This window comes from Mobula birostris, chromosome 4, assembly GCF_030028105.1.
Source record: "Mobula birostris isolate sMobBir1 chromosome 4, sMobBir1.hap1, whole genome shotgun sequence".
NCBI lineage: Eukaryota > Metazoa > Chordata > Chondrichthyes > Myliobatiformes > Myliobatidae > Mobula > Mobula birostris.
In genome coordinates, this window is record NC_092373.1 from 131919070 (window position 1) to 131935940 (window position 16871).

Sequence of the window (16871 nt, forward strand, 5' to 3'; positions counted from 1 at the left end):
TAGGCATCTCATTCCCCTCTGCTTACAACCACATTCTCTACTACCCTGGGAACTGCTGCAAGCTGGTTACTACTGGAAAGCTAAGAGTTACACATTTCAGCTAAAAGTTTTCTCACTTCACACTGGAGCCACCTACTTTATATGCAAGCCACCTCCCCCTCTTCCTCACAACTTGCTGCTTCCCCATTTGAACAAACACACTTTCTGAAACCACCTCCCACATCTAAATAACCCATTTCAGGTCCACAGAAGAATCTCACTCCCACTCTTCTTTCATGATAAGCTGTAGAGCAAAAAACAGGCCTTGGGGAGCTGAACTCAGTTTTTTAGTCCTACCTCCAGTGTAGGAAATTGAAAACTTAGGGCACATTTTAGTCAAAGGCTGTTGAACTTTCATTCATATTAATAACTTATACGTTAGCATTTGAAGAAACAGTTTACAGATTTTCTGTTAGTAATAAAATTTGCAAAGATGTTTGTAGAGGATTCTCAATAACTTCAAGATAACTCTATTTGTTGGACAAGTCTTTCATGAAAGTTGTTTTGCTCAGGTAAGTTCAATGCTCTATAATTGTGCAGGTGAAATGCTAAACATGCATATATAATGGATTCTGTTTAATTCGGACACATTAGAACCAGTGCATTTTGGCTCAATTAAGTGGCTACCCCAATTAGCTGAAGTTTCATGGAAATAGTTAAAGAGGTATAAAAAGATCAAGCAAATCTTAATGTTGTATAATTTAAACATTCTTTGATATTAAATGTACTTGAATCTTGAATCTTGAAAAGACAAACTACTATTTAACCAAATAACAGATTATCTATTCAAATGAAATACAGAACAAATAGTAACACTATCGATACTACTACAGTACTCTAAAACTGTGTATTAGTTCTTAATTGCTCTCGACAAAGGAATTTATCCAGTGCACCTGTATGCTGCTGTGTTCTTTTGATTGACTGTAAATGAACAAAATCAGTGCAGGCACCTAGTGCCGGGTTAATGGACTACCTTTATCCAATGTTATCGATGATTGCACTCTCCAAATCTTCGTTTTCATTGTATATTTGTTGATACCTTCAAATTTTATGTAGTTCCTAACTTGTTGACATAGTGAAATTACTTCACTTTCACTCCTGGCCATTTCTTGCATCTCCAAGCATGGATGCTTGAAACCACAGTGAGCAAAACAGTTCTAAAAATCCCCAGCTTTTCCTGCTGTTGGCGACCGAGATTGAGGTCAAATCGTTCGGATAGAGATGGTGCTCAGTACTTGGTGTCGGAGAACTGATCAGAGGCTCAAAGTTTTCAGATGACTCAGAGTCAGACTGTGGTCGGGCATGGCAGGGAGAGTTTTTCTTCCTTCTCCCGTCTGCGTGAGATGTGGGATATTTGAGAGACTTTGAACTTTTTTACTGTGCTCATGGACTGTTCTTCATCAAGTTATGGTATTGTTGCACTGTTGTAACTATATGTTATAATTATGTGGTTTTGTTAGATTTTTCAGTCTTGGTCTGTCCTGTGTTTTGTGATATCACACCGGAGGAAATATGGTATCATTTCTTAATGCATACATTACTAAATGACAATAAAAGAGGACTGCGTGTCTTCATAATCTAAAAAAATTGTTTTACTCCTTATTTCTCACCAACTATCAGTGACAAAATTCACTGCTTTTTGAACATAGCACACGCAACTGATGTGATCGAAAAACAATTCACTGTGTAGTGTCTAACAGCCACACAAATGCACACTGGTGACACTAGTTAGAAACTGCTCAGTAAACTGTCTCCTGTCCCAATTAAGCCGCATGGTGTCACAAACAAATGAAGGGAATCCCAGCTCTTTGTTCTTTAAGAGTTGTCCCAAAGAAGCGGCTGCCTTGATTACACGATGGCCCAATTAACCAGAATCCACTGTACATTGTAAGAAAAGGATGAAACCAGTCTTGAAACAAAGAGACTCAGGACTCATTCTCCAAAATTAATATCCAAAGCTATAAAGTTATGTTTTACACAGGCAGAGCTCTAGGTTGAACTGACAGTGCAATGCCATATAAAACAATGTATACCATTTTAGTCCTGCACATCAGTTAAGCCTCAATTATAATTTTGCATTCAGACTCTATTCCCTCACAGTGCAAGCAACAATAAAGCTTTCGAAATGATGCAGAGGAGGGCGAAAAGATTAATTTCTAGTTTCAAACAATCTAGTTGACTGAGAAGAAGCTTGAAGACCAGAATCTTGTAAACCTCTGAAAATTGATTTCTTTGATTGAAAGGTACATAACAACATAAGGACTAGAATCTGTTTATGTGAGTTACCATGAGAAGTGCAGATATTACAAGCCTGTTTTTTGATTCCCTTTCCCTGGAAAAATGACTGTGTATATTCACATTATGTATGCCCACAGATCCTGAGGAGGCATTGGATTGCACATAATTAAGCACTTGGCAGGATCCAATAAATAGTTATATATAATACTTAGATCCAATAAATAAAGTTAGATTTAAGCAGCGTGGCCATTGTATGAGTGGGCCAGTGTTGGAATGGGGAATTGAAACTTTGGATCATTGAGGCTTCAATGAGGAGAGGCTTAGGCTGTAGGCAGATTTTCATCGTTATATATTCTTTCTTTCTTATCGCACATACAGTGGGGATGCCAGACACTGTCTTTATCTCTGGACCATTTCCAACAGCTCCCTCCCCTTTCTCGATCTCACTGTATCTACCTCCGGAGACAGATTATCTCCTAATGTCTATTATAAAGCCACAGACTCTCACCGCTTCCTAGACTATACCTCCCTCCACCCTGATACCTGTAAAAACACCATCCCCTTCTCTCAATTCCTCCGTCTCCACCGCATCTGCTTTCTGGATGAGGCTTTTCATTCTAGAACGAAGGAGATGCCCTCCTTTTTCAAAGAGAGGGGCTTCTCTTCCTCCACCATCAACACTGCCCTCAACCCCATCTCTTCTATTTCACGCACGTCTGCTCTTACCCCATCGTCCCACCACCCTACCAGGGATAGGGTTCCTCTGGTTCTCACCTACCACCCCACCAACCTCCACATCCAGCACATAATTCTCCAAAACTTCCACCACCTCCAACGGGGTCCCACCACCAAGCACACCTTCCCCCCCCCAACTTTCTGCTTTCCACAGGGATCACTCCCTACACGACTCTCTCGTCCGTTCATCCCCCCCCCCCCACTGATTTCCCTCCTAACACTTATCCTTGCAAGCAGAACAAGTGCTACACTTGCCCCTTTGACCCTTCACCTCCTCCTTCACAACCATTCAGGGCCCTAAACAGTCCTTCCAGGTGAGGCGACACCACCTGTGAGTCCGTTGGGGTCATATACTGTGAGCAGTGCTCCAAGTGTGGCCTCTTGTATATCGGCGAGACCTGACGTAGGTTGGGAGACTGCTTTGCTAAGCACCGCCAGAAAAAGCAGGATCACCCAGTAGCCACCCATTTTAATTCCACTTCCCATTTCCATTCCGATATGTCCACCCATGGCCTCCTCCACTGTCGAGATGAGGCATCACTTAGTTTGGAAGAACAACTCCTTATATTCCATTTGGGTTGCCTCCAATCTGATGGCATGGACATCAATTTCTCAAACTTCTGGTAATGCCCCTGAAGAGTGTAAAATATTGGATGGATTGGACACAGTAAGGGGGCATTAAATGGCCCAAGACCCTTGAACTTCAATCAACTGCCAGAGTTAGGACAACCTTGGAAATCGCAGAAACTCTGATCATCACTCACAATCCTCCTGGGTATCAGAATGGTGGCAGAGGACTGAAAGGAAGCTAAAAGGCAGCTGTTCAAAAAGACAGGAAGGAATAAGCTGAACATTACATACCAGTCTACCAGAGCAGATTACTAGAATCAGTCCTGAAGACCATTACAAATCGTCATTCAGAAGAGACAGTGAACATGGACCTATAATGGAAGATTTTGTCTGAGTAACTTGACTAAATATTTAAATCAGGTAACAATGGTTGAGTAATGCAATGCATTTGATGTAGCCTAGATGGAGTTTAGCACTGTGCTTGACAAGACTCTGTGTGACAAGTTCTTGGTCATTTCAACAACAAGAACAACTTTACTTACACTGAATACACCCTTCAGGAACTTAAATACCTTAATCAGATTCTCTTGCAACCTCTTCAGCTCTAATTCAAACAACCCACCTTTTTCTGATTTATCCACTTAAAAAGACACTTAACTCTGGAATTATTTTGGTAAGTTGATTATACACCTTTCAGTTGTACCCAAAAGTGTGCCAGCAGGTAATGGACTCCATATCACATTGTGACAAAACTAGTGTTTTATATTAATTTTTCGAACTTTGTATTTCCTAATGAGATAGAACAGAGTCCTTCAGCCCATTGACACCGTGCTAGCTCATGGATCAATCCTAATCCTCACTAATTTCTCCTGTAACCTATTCTCTGACATTCCCATCAACTTCCCCCAGATTCTACCTTTCACCTACACAGTAGGGACAGTTTATAATGGCTAATTAACCAACTACTTTGCATATATTTGGGACATGGCAGGAAACTGCAGTATCCCTGCAGAAACCCACATGGAGGCATTGAGAATGTTTAAGCTCCTCATAGAAAGCACCAGAGGTCAGCAGACAACATGCTACTATGCTTCCCAAGACTTCGTTGTTCAGGAATCTGCATGCTTTTAACCAGTTTCTCGACCTGGCCAGGTATTGTCAAAAATCCTGTACAGAAAGTATATAACCTCACTTGCTTCTTGCATCCTTTTTTTTGAATTGCATCATTTAGTTTATGTTGACTTTTCTCATTTTCTATGCCAAAATGTAGCACTTTACATTTTTAGCATTGCATTTCATTTGCCACATATCCAACTATTTCATCAACTTTTTCTTCGTCACATTGATATCTGTTACTCTCGTTTTCAAAGTTCACTGACTCCCTAAATTTTGGGTAATCTACAGCTCTGTAAATTGTACCCTGTACATCTAATTCCAAATCATCAGAATATAATAAAAGCAGTAGCGTAGCACAGGGGAGATAATCAATTCTGCTCTGCGGAAACATGGCAAAGGGAGTTCAGTCTGGAAAATTGTATGGTGATAGTAAGGAAACTCACAATAAAAGTAAATGAAATGAACAAGTGTATCTTTAAAGGTAGCAGTTCATGTCAACGTGGTGGTTAAAAGAAGTATGGTTTTCTTTCCTTGAGTGAATATAACAGCAGGGATGTTATGAGCACAAGACTCCAAATCAAAAATTGACTGTATGACAAGAGAAATTAAACATAGGGTTAATAGAAGAAATAGGCTTACAAAGTTACCAAAACAGCAATAGGCCTGTGTATTGGGAGAACTTTGGAACTCAGCAAAGCAGTTGATAAAGAAAGGCAAAATAAAAGACAGACTGGTCAGAAACATAACTCTTGTCTGTTAAGAGTTTTAATAGGTAGATATATAGAGTTGAAAGGGCAAATGCAGGTCTTTAGAGAAAGAGATAGGAAACTGTATAATGGAAAATTAAAAAATAAGAAGAATTAAACAATTGCTTTGCATCTGTCTTCACAAAAAAGGGACACATAAAACCTGTCAGATATATAAGAATACGAAGTGTCCAACAAGAATGAACTGAGAACTTAGTGAGCTTGAAATCTGGTAAATCTAAAGGACCTAATGATTTACAAACTAGAGCTTTGAAAGATGTGGTTTTAGTGATGATAGATGCTCTGGTTATCAACTTCTAGAGTTCTAAAGAATATGAAGTTGCTTCTACAGGTTAGATGATAAGAAATGTGACAACTCTGGAAGGAAGTGCTGACCTGTTAGAAAATAATGGAATCTATAACAAAGGATATGATAACACAGCACCCTGAAAAGAATGACAACATTTTGCAGAGTTAACATGGATTCATGAAAGAAAAATCATGATTGACTTTGGCTAAAATAAATAAGGATGAACTAGTGGATGTGGTGTATTTAGATTTTCAAGAGACATTTGATAAAGCCCTGCACAGGAGGTTGGTAAACAAAATTAGAGCATATGGAATCACTGCTGTCATAAAGAAACTGATGGATAATTGATTAGAGGACAGAAAGCCAAGGATGGGAATGTCCAAAATTGTTAGGTTAGACAGCTGTGGCTAGTGCAGCAGTGGCTAGGTGCTTGGACACCTGCTATTCCCAATCTACATCAACACTTTGGCTAGTGGATCAGGTTTGTTATAACCAAGCTTGCTGATGCTACTAAACTAAGTGGAATTCTGAAAATAGAGGAGGACGTCTCAAGGCATTTGGGGGGATGGGATATGTAAGAAGTTGGGAGGTCAAATATTATCATCATTGTCATCGTCATGTGCCGTGTTGTATGACATGGGCAATCATGGTCTTCCATCTATCTTTTAATCTGAAAAGTTTTAATAGGCTCTTCAAAACTTTTGCCTGCCCATCTCCTGATATAACTCATGCATATCATGAACTATTGACTGTAACTTATTTTTCAGTCAATTTTTTCCATCACTGCAAAATGTTCGAGCTTCTCTTTCCTCAGTATATGTCCCAGAAATTCCGGCTGCCATTTCCTGATTGATTCTCTTCTCATTCCAGATTTTCTCAACACTTGCTCATTAATTACTCTGTCGTTTCATGATATTTTCATCATTCTTCTCAAAAACCACTTTTCCGCAGCTTCGAGTCTCCCCTCATTTTGCTGTGATATTGTCCAGCATTGGCTTCCATATGTTAGCATGGAATGAAAACATTACCGCAACATTCTGAGTTTCATACCCATAGAAATTATGTTATTGCTCAAATACATGAACATGCATTTAGCAATCCCAATCCTTCTAAATTCAACATCAGCCCTACCATCAGATGTTTTTGTGGTCCCTAATTAATTTAACTTTTATGTTTGTTTAATGGCTTTTTTGTCCAGTTTCAGTTTGTATTTCTGTATTTAGAACATAGATCATACAACAGTACCGCACAGTAACAGATCAGCCAGCCAATAATGTTAGGCCGAACCAGCTAAAAAGCTAATCAAAAACACCCCAACACGAATCCCTCCTATGTACACCATGTCTATAACCCCCATCTTCCTTACACCCATTTGCCTCTACCACCATACCAGGCAGCGCATTCCAGGCATCCACTACTCTGAATAAAAAACTTACCCCTCACATCCCCTCTGAACCTACCCCCTCTCACCTTCAATGTATGCCCTCTGGTATTAGACAGTTCAACACCGGGAAACAGATACTCTCTGTCCATTCTGTCTATGCCTCTCATAATCTTATAAATCTCTATCAGATCTCTGTTCAGCCTCCAGCACTTCGGAGAAAACAATCCAAGTTCATCCAGCCTCTCATTGGAGCACATGCCCTCTAAACCAGGCAGCATCCTGGTAAACCTCTTCTACACCCTCTCCAAAGCCTCAACATCCTTCCTATAGCGGGGCGACCAGAACTGTACGCAGTACTTCAGAGGTGGCCTAACCAGAGTTTTATTTCTTTTTTCTTCATGAGAATCATACATTTGGTCTTCTTGCAGTTGATGGTCAATCCTCTCTTTGCACTTTCTTCGACAACTCTATCTAGTATTTCTTGGAGCTTCTTTTCAGAAGTAGCTATCAGCACTGTGTACAGTCTTCTATCCCAATAAAGCACCATTGTGTCCCAAATAAATGAAGTGGATCCTGGTTATCTGCTCAATTAGTCTTTGTCCTTTAGGAGTTGTCCCAAATAAGTGGCTACCAATTAACCAATGGCCCAATTGACCAGAATCCACTGTAGTTTCATTGTCAACTATCCATCTTCTAACCAAATTACCTTAACGTAATTAAGGACTCCTATGATCTTTGCATCATCCCCACAATGCATATCTTGGATTCATTTATCCTAGGTGACACCACAACCTACCTTACCTCTCGTGCTCTCAGCCCACATTTCTTTGTTTACAGGTCACTTCTGATAAGACCAAAAGTCTGACGAGAAGCTAATGGTTTTCGTGAGAACTTATGTGACAGAGAATTCAAGCCACTTTCCATGCCCAATGAGCTGAAGAGTGATATTGACAGTGGTCCAGAAGTGCATCATCTCTCAACCAAAGAACGTAGCCCACATAAGGAAACATTCTTGAAAAGAAAGTGGAATAAGATGGAAGTAATTCACTTACATTTGTTGATGCAATGCAGCTTTTGCTTTTCTCTTAGTTTCATGCTGGAGTCTCTTGTTGAGCAGAACTTTATGCCGTGCCTTCATTTCAGTATCTTTTGGTCGGTTATAAATGGTCCTGATTTTCTCAGTAAACAATCGATTCTGCCTGTTGTGGAAAGCACAAAAATAGAATCAAAGTGGATGTGATGAATGACATTTATCAGGCCAGAAAAATACAACATGGAAAATGTAATTATTGGAAAGAAAAGAACAGAAGTTTAGATACATACACATTGAAAAATATTGATTCTTCAGCATCATATTAATTACACAATATTTACAGTATAAAATTAGACTATTTAGTTCATGCAACACACATACCACTTTTCACCTTTTTTCGGTCAAACTTGCTAACATATCCTTCTTTTCCTTTCTCTCTCATGTTTTTCTCTAGCTTCTTCTTGAAGCCTCAGTTTGTCTCAGCTGCTCTTTGTGGTAATAAGGTCACATTCTAATCATCCTCTGAATAAAGAGGCGTCTCCTGACTTCCCCAACGGATTTACAGGTGATTAAACTTATGTCCTTGACCCATAGCTCCTATCTAACTCTTCAGCTGGAAGCATAAGTTTAGAAAGTGAATAATCTTAAATAAAAATGCTAAACCTGCATCATATGGTAATCTCTACCAGTTGATCTTGATACAGGTTATATGCTGTATTCAATCTCATTTGTGATATTTTGATATGGGACACTTCCTTTCCTTTAGTAATGCACAGTTCACGGTGATTAACTGCTTAATCCTGAACAATGCATGCATTAATTTTCATCAAAACTCCAGCACATTAAAGGGCATCTGTTCACCAAGGTACTGTATTACTTACTGAGTTTATCATTTGCCATTTTCCCCTGAAATATATGAAAGAGGCAATGCTAAGGATGGAAAATACTGGGCTTCTCAACCTTCACGTCTTTTGTTTATTGAAGTATATAAAATTATGAGGGCATAAAGAGAGTAGATGGAAATGTCAAATAGTAAAGTGCATGGCTTCAAAGGGAGAGGGGAGAAGTTTAAAGGTGACAAGTTTTTAAATACATAGTGGTAGGTGACTAGAATGCCCTGGCAGGAGAAGTGGTGGAACAGATACAATTGCAATGTTTAAAATAAATTTAGATAAGCACATGAGCAGGTAGAGGATGGAGGGATATAGACCATGTGCAATTTAAAGTAGCATCATGTTTGTCACAGAGATCATAGGCTGAAGGGCCTAGTCCTATGCTGGACTGTTCCCATGTGGAATGTTCTCCTGTGTTCCAGAGAAATCAATACAAGTTTGTGCAATTATCCAGGCCATATCCTGGTGAACCTTTTCCACACTCTCTCCAAAGCCTCAATCACACTCTGATAATGTGACTACCAAAGCTGCACACAATACTCCAAACATGGCCCGTATTACATCCTGTACGTTTCCTGTTCTGTGTTTCCTCTTTAATCTGTGTTACAGTTCCTTCGGACACCCGCAATTACCCTTCTATTGTCGGCACCTGCTGGGACTGCTTAAAAACACGGCCACTCCCACTCCCACTCCCACTCTCTCTCTCTCCCATTCCGCAACAAGCACACATCACCCTTTTCCCCTTTACCTTAATTTTAAATTAATAAGTATTTTTTGTTTGAAATTCCAGTTGTGGCCTGACCCCTTTGTGTTAATTCCTGAGAGCTGAGGTTGTAACATAATGGGGGCTTGTCTGGGATAAGAGTTCCTCCATTGCCAGAGGAATATCTGCTGCACCAATGATATTGCATGATCAGGGATTTTGGATGGATTGCTGCAAGCCTGCTACCAACCAGGAAGCTTTTGTGTAACCATATCCTTGCACCTGCTATGCTACACCACATAATGCTTGGCAACTGTACACTACCTTTCCACCAAAAAGGAATACTGCCTACATTCCTCACTCAACACCCTTTTGTATCCATTTCCAACAAAGCTGTCCAGATCCACTTGCTTTGTGCTTATTTCCTCTGCATACTGTATCTCCTTGTCTTCATACTTCTGGGAATTTCTGCACGCCTGACTCTTTCTTCTCAGTTTCTTCAGTTCTGCCTGGCATTTCCCCAGAGCCAAATTCTCCAATTTGGCTTTATGTTCAGCCTGGTACTTCTTCAATGTGGCACTTAAGAACTTAGCATCCAACTCAACCTTCTGCTCCAGTTGCATCAGCAGCTAATTGAATTGAATTGTTGAACACTTCAAATATTTCTTCAAGCTCTATCTGAATTTGCCTGTGGACTTTGGCCATCTGGAACAAAACATCTCCCATCTCATTGGAAACTTGACTTTCACTGGCTGGTTGACCCATTTTTACCAGGGTTTCAATAGCTTTTTGCTGCAAAGGATACACCTGTTCTTGTTTTCTTGATCTAGATTTTCTCTGTACCCATGTAGCTAGAAAGCGCTTCTTCATAAGACTTCCCCATACTGATGAATTTTCTCAGATTGGGATTAAACTGGTCCATAATGGTCTTGTACAGGACATACCACCTGACCGAAGATTTAAATAGCTGAAGCTAATTTCCTGACTTCTCACAATACAAGGTCTAGTATGGAACCTTCCCTGATTCGACCATCTACAGCTCCTTCCAACTATGTGACATCCCTCACTATCATATCTGACACACCTAAATCTTTAAAATGTTGAGATGCCAGCCCTGCATTTCTCTCAACCAAGTCTCTGTAATCTCTACAACTCTTTAGTTCCGTGGACTAATTCAGACAAATTCATCTGCCTTAGTGTAACATTACTTCTGCATACCAGTCCCATGGTGCTCATTAATTTGGCCCTGCCCATCATTCCTTTCTTTACCTAACGTCTACACTCTCCTCAATCCTTCTGCCTGCTGATCTACCACTCTGGTTCCTATCTCCCTGACATTCTAGTTAAACCCGTCCCAAATAGCACCTGCAAGCATACCTGTGAAGATATTGGTGCCCCTCCTGTTTAGGTGCAACCCATCCTTCTTGCACAGGTTCCTTCGCCAGAAATGAGATCCCAATGATCTACTTACCCGAAGCCCTCACCTCTGCAACTGCTCCACAGCTGCTCAACTTAACTCTTCTATCTTCGCATCTCTTGCTTTGCCAGCACAAGGCTCAGAGAGTAATCTTCAGATTGCAACCATAGAGGTGCAACTTTTTAACTTTCTACCTAGTTCCCTAAACTCCCTTTGCAGGATCTCATTTTCACTTCCTGCCTACATGGTTAGTACCAATATGGACCACAGTCGCACTGACTGCTCACCCTCCTCTTTCAGAATGTGTTGTGCCTGCTCAGAGACGTTTTTGACCATGGCACCAGGAAGATAGCACGCCACGGCCAGCTGATTGAAGGTGAGAAGGGTGAGGAAATGGAAAGGATACTGACACATTGTTCCCCTCTGTGTGCCTATTTGAGCCATAGTGAGGATAATCAGACTGTTCGACATGTGCACTTCACTTGCAGATTCACTTGACACAAGTGTCTACGAAGGGATAGGGAAGGGAATGTGTTAGCTCCCAGAGGGAAAAGCTGCAAATCAGTTCTAACATGGTGCATGAAGGGGGGGGGGGGGGGGCTACAGTAGGACAGCCTACGTAATAAGGTTGCTCCAGACATACGAGAGAATGTCTTGCAGTTCAGCTGAGTTGCCTCACAGCATTCAAGAAGTGCCACAAAGCATAAGCAAGTCCACTTCCAACCCCTATCAAGAGTGTGTCTTTTCCAACCTGGAAGTAGTGCACACCTTAATGTGAGCCAGCATGAACAGCCACAGCGCAGCATAAGACCATAAGATACAGGAGCAGAAGTAGGCCATTCAGCCCATCAAGTCTGCTCTGCCATTCAATCATGGGCTGATCCAATTCCTCCAGTCATGCCCACTCCCTTGCCTTCTCCCCATACCCTTTAATGCCCTAGCTAATCAAGAACCTATCTATCTTTGCCTTAAATATACCCAATGACTTGGCCTCCACAGCCGCTTGTGGCAACAAATTCCATAGATCTACCATCCTCTGACTAAAGTAATTTCTCTGCATCTCAATTCTAGAAGGACATCCTTCACTCCTGAAGTTGTGCCCTCTTCTCCTAGACTTCCCTACCATGCAAAATAATTTTGCCACATCTAATCTGTTCAGGCCTTTTAACATTTGGAATGTTTCTAAGAGATCCTCCCTCATTCTTCTGAACTCCAGGGAATACAGCCCAAGGGCTGCCAGACGTTCCTCATATGGTAACCCTTTCATTCCTGGAATAACTCTCGTGAATCTTCTCTGAACCCTCTCCAATCTCAGTATGTCCTTTCTAAAATAAGGAGCCCAAAACTGCACACAATACTCCAAGTGTGGTCTCACAAGTGCCTTATAGAGCCTCAACATCACATCCCTGCTCTGATATTCTATACCCCTAGAAATGAATGCCAACATTGCATTCGCCTTCTTCAGCACCGATTGAACCTGGAGGTTAACCTTTAGGGTATCTTGCACAAGGACCCCCAAGTCCCTTTGCATCTCTGCATTTTGAATTCTCTCCCCATCCAAATAACAGTCTGCCCATTTATTTCTTCCACCAAAGTGCATGACCATACACTTTCCAACATTGTATTTCATTTGCCACTTCTTTGCCCATTCCCCTAAACTATCTAAGTCTCTCTGCAGGCTCTCTGTTTCCTCAACACTACCCGCTGCTCCACCCATCTTTGCATCTTCGGCAAATTTAGCCACAAATCCATTAATCCCATAGTCCAAATCATTGACATACATTGTAAAAAGCAGCGGTCCCAACACCGATCCCAGTGGAACTCCACTGGTAACTGGCAGCCAGCCAAAATAAGATCCCTTTATTCCCACTCTCTTATTTTCTGCCAATCAATCAATGCTCCACCAATGTAGGTAACTTCCCTGTAGCTCCATGGGCTCTTACCTTGCTAAGCAGCCTCATGTGCAGAACCTTGTCAAAGGCCTTCTGAAAATCCAAGTACACCACATCTACTACATCTCCTTTGTCTACCCTGCTTGTAATTTCCTCAAATAATTGCAGTAGGTTAGTCAGGCAGGATTTTCCTTTCAGGAAACCACGCTGGCTTTGTTCTGTCTTTTCATGTACCTGCAGGTACTCCATAATTTCATCCCCAGCAATCAATTCCTACAACTTCCCAACCACTGATGTCAGGCTAACAGGTCTATAGTTTCCTTACCTCTGCCTCCCACCATTCTTAAATAGCGAGGAACATTTACAATTTTCCAGACATCTGGTACAATGCCAGAATCTATCAATTCTTGAAGGATTATTGTTAATGCCTTCACAACCTCTCCAGATACTTCCTTCAGAATCCAAGGGCGCATTCCATCAGGTCCAGGAGATTTGTCCACATTCCAACCATTAAGCTTCCTGAGCACCTTCTTAGTCGTAATTTTCACTGCACCTACTTCACTTCCCTGACACTCTTGAATGTCTGGTATACTGATGATGTCTTCTACTGTGAAGACTGATGCAAAATACACATTCAGTTCCTCTGCCATCTCTCATCACATTATCTCCAGCGTCATTTCCAATTGCTCCTATATCTACCCTCAACTCTCTTTTACCCTTTATAAAAAAACTTTTAGTACCTTCTTTGATATTAGTCACCAACTTCCTTTCATAATTCATCTTTTCCTTCCTAATGACCTTTTTAGTTTCCTTCTGCAAGTTTTTAAAAAGCTTCCCGGTCCTCTATCTTCCCACCAGCTTTGGCTTCCATGGATGCTATCTCTTTTGCCTTTACTTTGGCTCTGACTTCACTTGTCAGCCACAGTAACGTCCTTCTTGCATTCGAAAATTTCTTATTTGGAATATCTCTCTCTTGCACTTCCCTCATTTTTCACAGAAACTCCAGCCATTGTTGCTCTGCTGTCCTTCCTGCTAGTGTTCCTTTCCACTCAACTTTGGCCCGTTCTTCTCTCATGCTATTGTAATTTCCTTTATTCCACTGAAGCACTGAAACATTGGAATTTAGTTCCTCCTTCTCAAATTTCAAAGTGAATTCGATCATATAGTGATTACCGTTCCCTAAGAGTTCCTTAACCTTAAGCTCTCTTATCATTTCCAGATCATTGCACAACACCCAATCCAGCACAGCCGATCCCCTAGTGGGCTCAACAACAAGCTGTTCTAAAAAGCCATCCCTTAGACATTCCACAAATTCTCACTCTTGAGGTTCAGTACTGGCCTGGTTTTCTCAATCTACTTTCATGTTAAAATCCCCAACGATTATCATGACATTGCCCTTCTGACATGCCTTTTCTATCTCCTGCTGTAATTTGTAATCCATATCCTGGCTGCTGTTTGGAGGCCTGTATACAACTGCCATTAGGGTCTTTTTACCCTTGCCATTTCTTAACCCTACCTATAGAGACCTTACTCCTTCCGATCCTATGTCATCCCTTTCTAATTATTTAATATTATTTCTTATAAACAGGGCCACTCCACCCCCTCTGCCTACTAACCTATCTTTCCGATATACCATATATCATTGGACGGTCAGCTCCCAGTGGCAGCATCCTTTAGCCAAGCTTCAGAGAAGGTGACAACGTCATATTTGCCAATTTGTAGCTGTATTTCAAGATTGTCCATTTTATTTCTTATGCTATGTGCATTCAAATATAACACTTGCACTCCAGTATTTAAAAACGTAAACACGAGGAAATCTGCAGATGCTGGAAATTCAAGCAACACACACAAAATGCTAGTGGAATGCAGCAGGCCAGGCAGCATCTATAGGAAGAGGTACAGTTGACGTTTCCGGCTGAGACCCTTCGTCAGGACTAACTGAAAGAAGAGATAGTAAAAGATTTGGAAGTGGGAGGGGGAGGGGGAGATTCGAAATGATAGGAGAAGACTGGAGGGGGAGGGATGGAGCCAAGAGCTGAAAAGTTGATTGGCATGAAGATACAAGGCTGGAGAAGGGAGAGGATCATGGGACAGGAGGCCTAGGGAGAAAGAAAAGGGGAGGGGAGCATCAGAGGAAGATATAGTGAGAAGGACAGAGGGAGAAAAAAGAGAGAGAAAGAAAACGGAGAAAATATAAATAAATAAATAAATAAATAAATAAATAAGGGATGGGGTAAGAAGGGGAGGGGGGGCATTAACAGAAGTTAGAGAAGTCAATGTTCATGCCATCAGGTTGGAGGCTACCCAGACGGAATATAAGGTGTTGTTCCTCCAACCTGAGTGTGGCTTCATCTTGACAGTAGAGGAGGCTGTGGATAGACATATCAGAATGGGAATGGGATGTGGAATTGAAATGTGTGGCCACTGGGAGATCCTGCTTTCTCTGGCAGACAGAGTGTAGATGAGTACTTGATGCTTTCTGTTGTAAATCATCCCACTGGCTGTGATTATGCCTCATCTCCTGCCTGTCCTTTCTATCATCTCTGTTACACGCTACCTTTGATTTATTTCTGTTTTCCCCTTCCTCAGCCCTATCACTCCGGTTCCCATCCCCCAGTTTAAACCCTCCTTAACAGCTCTATTAAACCTACATGCTAGGATATTGGACCCCTTTGGGTTCAGGTGTAACCTGTCCTTTTTGTACAGGTCGTACCTCCCCCAGAAGTGGTCCCAATGATCCAGGAACCTGATGCCCTATGCCCTATACCAGTCTCTCAGCCACGCATTAATATGCCTGATCATTCTATTCCTGTGCTCGTTAGCATGTGGCACAGGCAGCAATCCTGCGATTACTACCCTGGAGGTCCTGCTTTTCAGCTTCCTACCCAACTCCCTGAATTCTGTCTTCAGGACCTTGTCCCTTTTTCTACCTAAGTCATTGGTACCAATATGTACCAAGACTTCCGGAGCAGTTGTTGGAGCAGATTCCTGTACTAAGGCACATATAAATATTAATCATGCCTCAACAGAGTCTGGAGCTGCTCCAATCAATGCTCTGCTTGCTTCCACCCACAAGAACACCACTCATTTTCATGATCTGAGAGAGATCAATTGGAAGCACATGGTCATCAGAAAGCAGAGCACTACCACACAGAATTGACCATTTATCTTTGGTGCAGATATGAAGGATTTGTCAGGATCTGTATAGTACACATAGCCAGTTCAAAGCCTAATCCTTTGAAGGTTGAAGGTATTATCACATCGCACAACTCCCCTACAACTATTTTTTGACAACAGTGGGCTGGACTGGAAGGTTGAGATTTCATTTTTAGTGTATGACAAATCAGTTATGAGCCTGGTAGGAGCAGAATAGAAACTGGTTGGAGTCTGGTGGTACATGCTCTCAAGCTTGGGCGTCTTTTTCCCAACAGGATCAGGAAAAAAGAGAATGATCAGAGAAGTCCTTGATCATGCTGGCTGCTTTCCAGAGGCAGAGGGAAGAGTAGGTAGAGTCAATGGGGGTGGAGTGGAAGAGGCTGATTTGTGTGTTGGACTTTGCTAACTCTAAGTCTGACCCTAATGAAGCAAATCTGCCGAGGGAAGATATTATGTAACTAACTTAAGGAACAAAATTTACTGACGTCAGAAAAGCTATCCTAGTGCTAAACTAAATTATTCTTCTCATGTCAGTAGGTTTCGTTCTTTAATTTAATTATGTGATATTCTGTCTCACTGTCTCACTGCTTTATTTCGCTGAATGTCAGTGATTCCTAAAAAAGAAAAAAAGCACAAAGA

The 16871-nt window shown here is 41.4% G+C and overlaps 1 pseudogene; it reads right to left on the reverse strand.

Moving 5' to 3' along the window:
* Positions 1 to 6223: 6223 nt before the first annotated feature.
* Positions 6224 to 11598, reverse strand: LOC140197075 (BAR/IMD domain-containing adapter protein 2-like; annotated as a pseudogene).
* Between the last annotated feature and the right edge of the window lie 5273 nt (positions 11599 to 16871).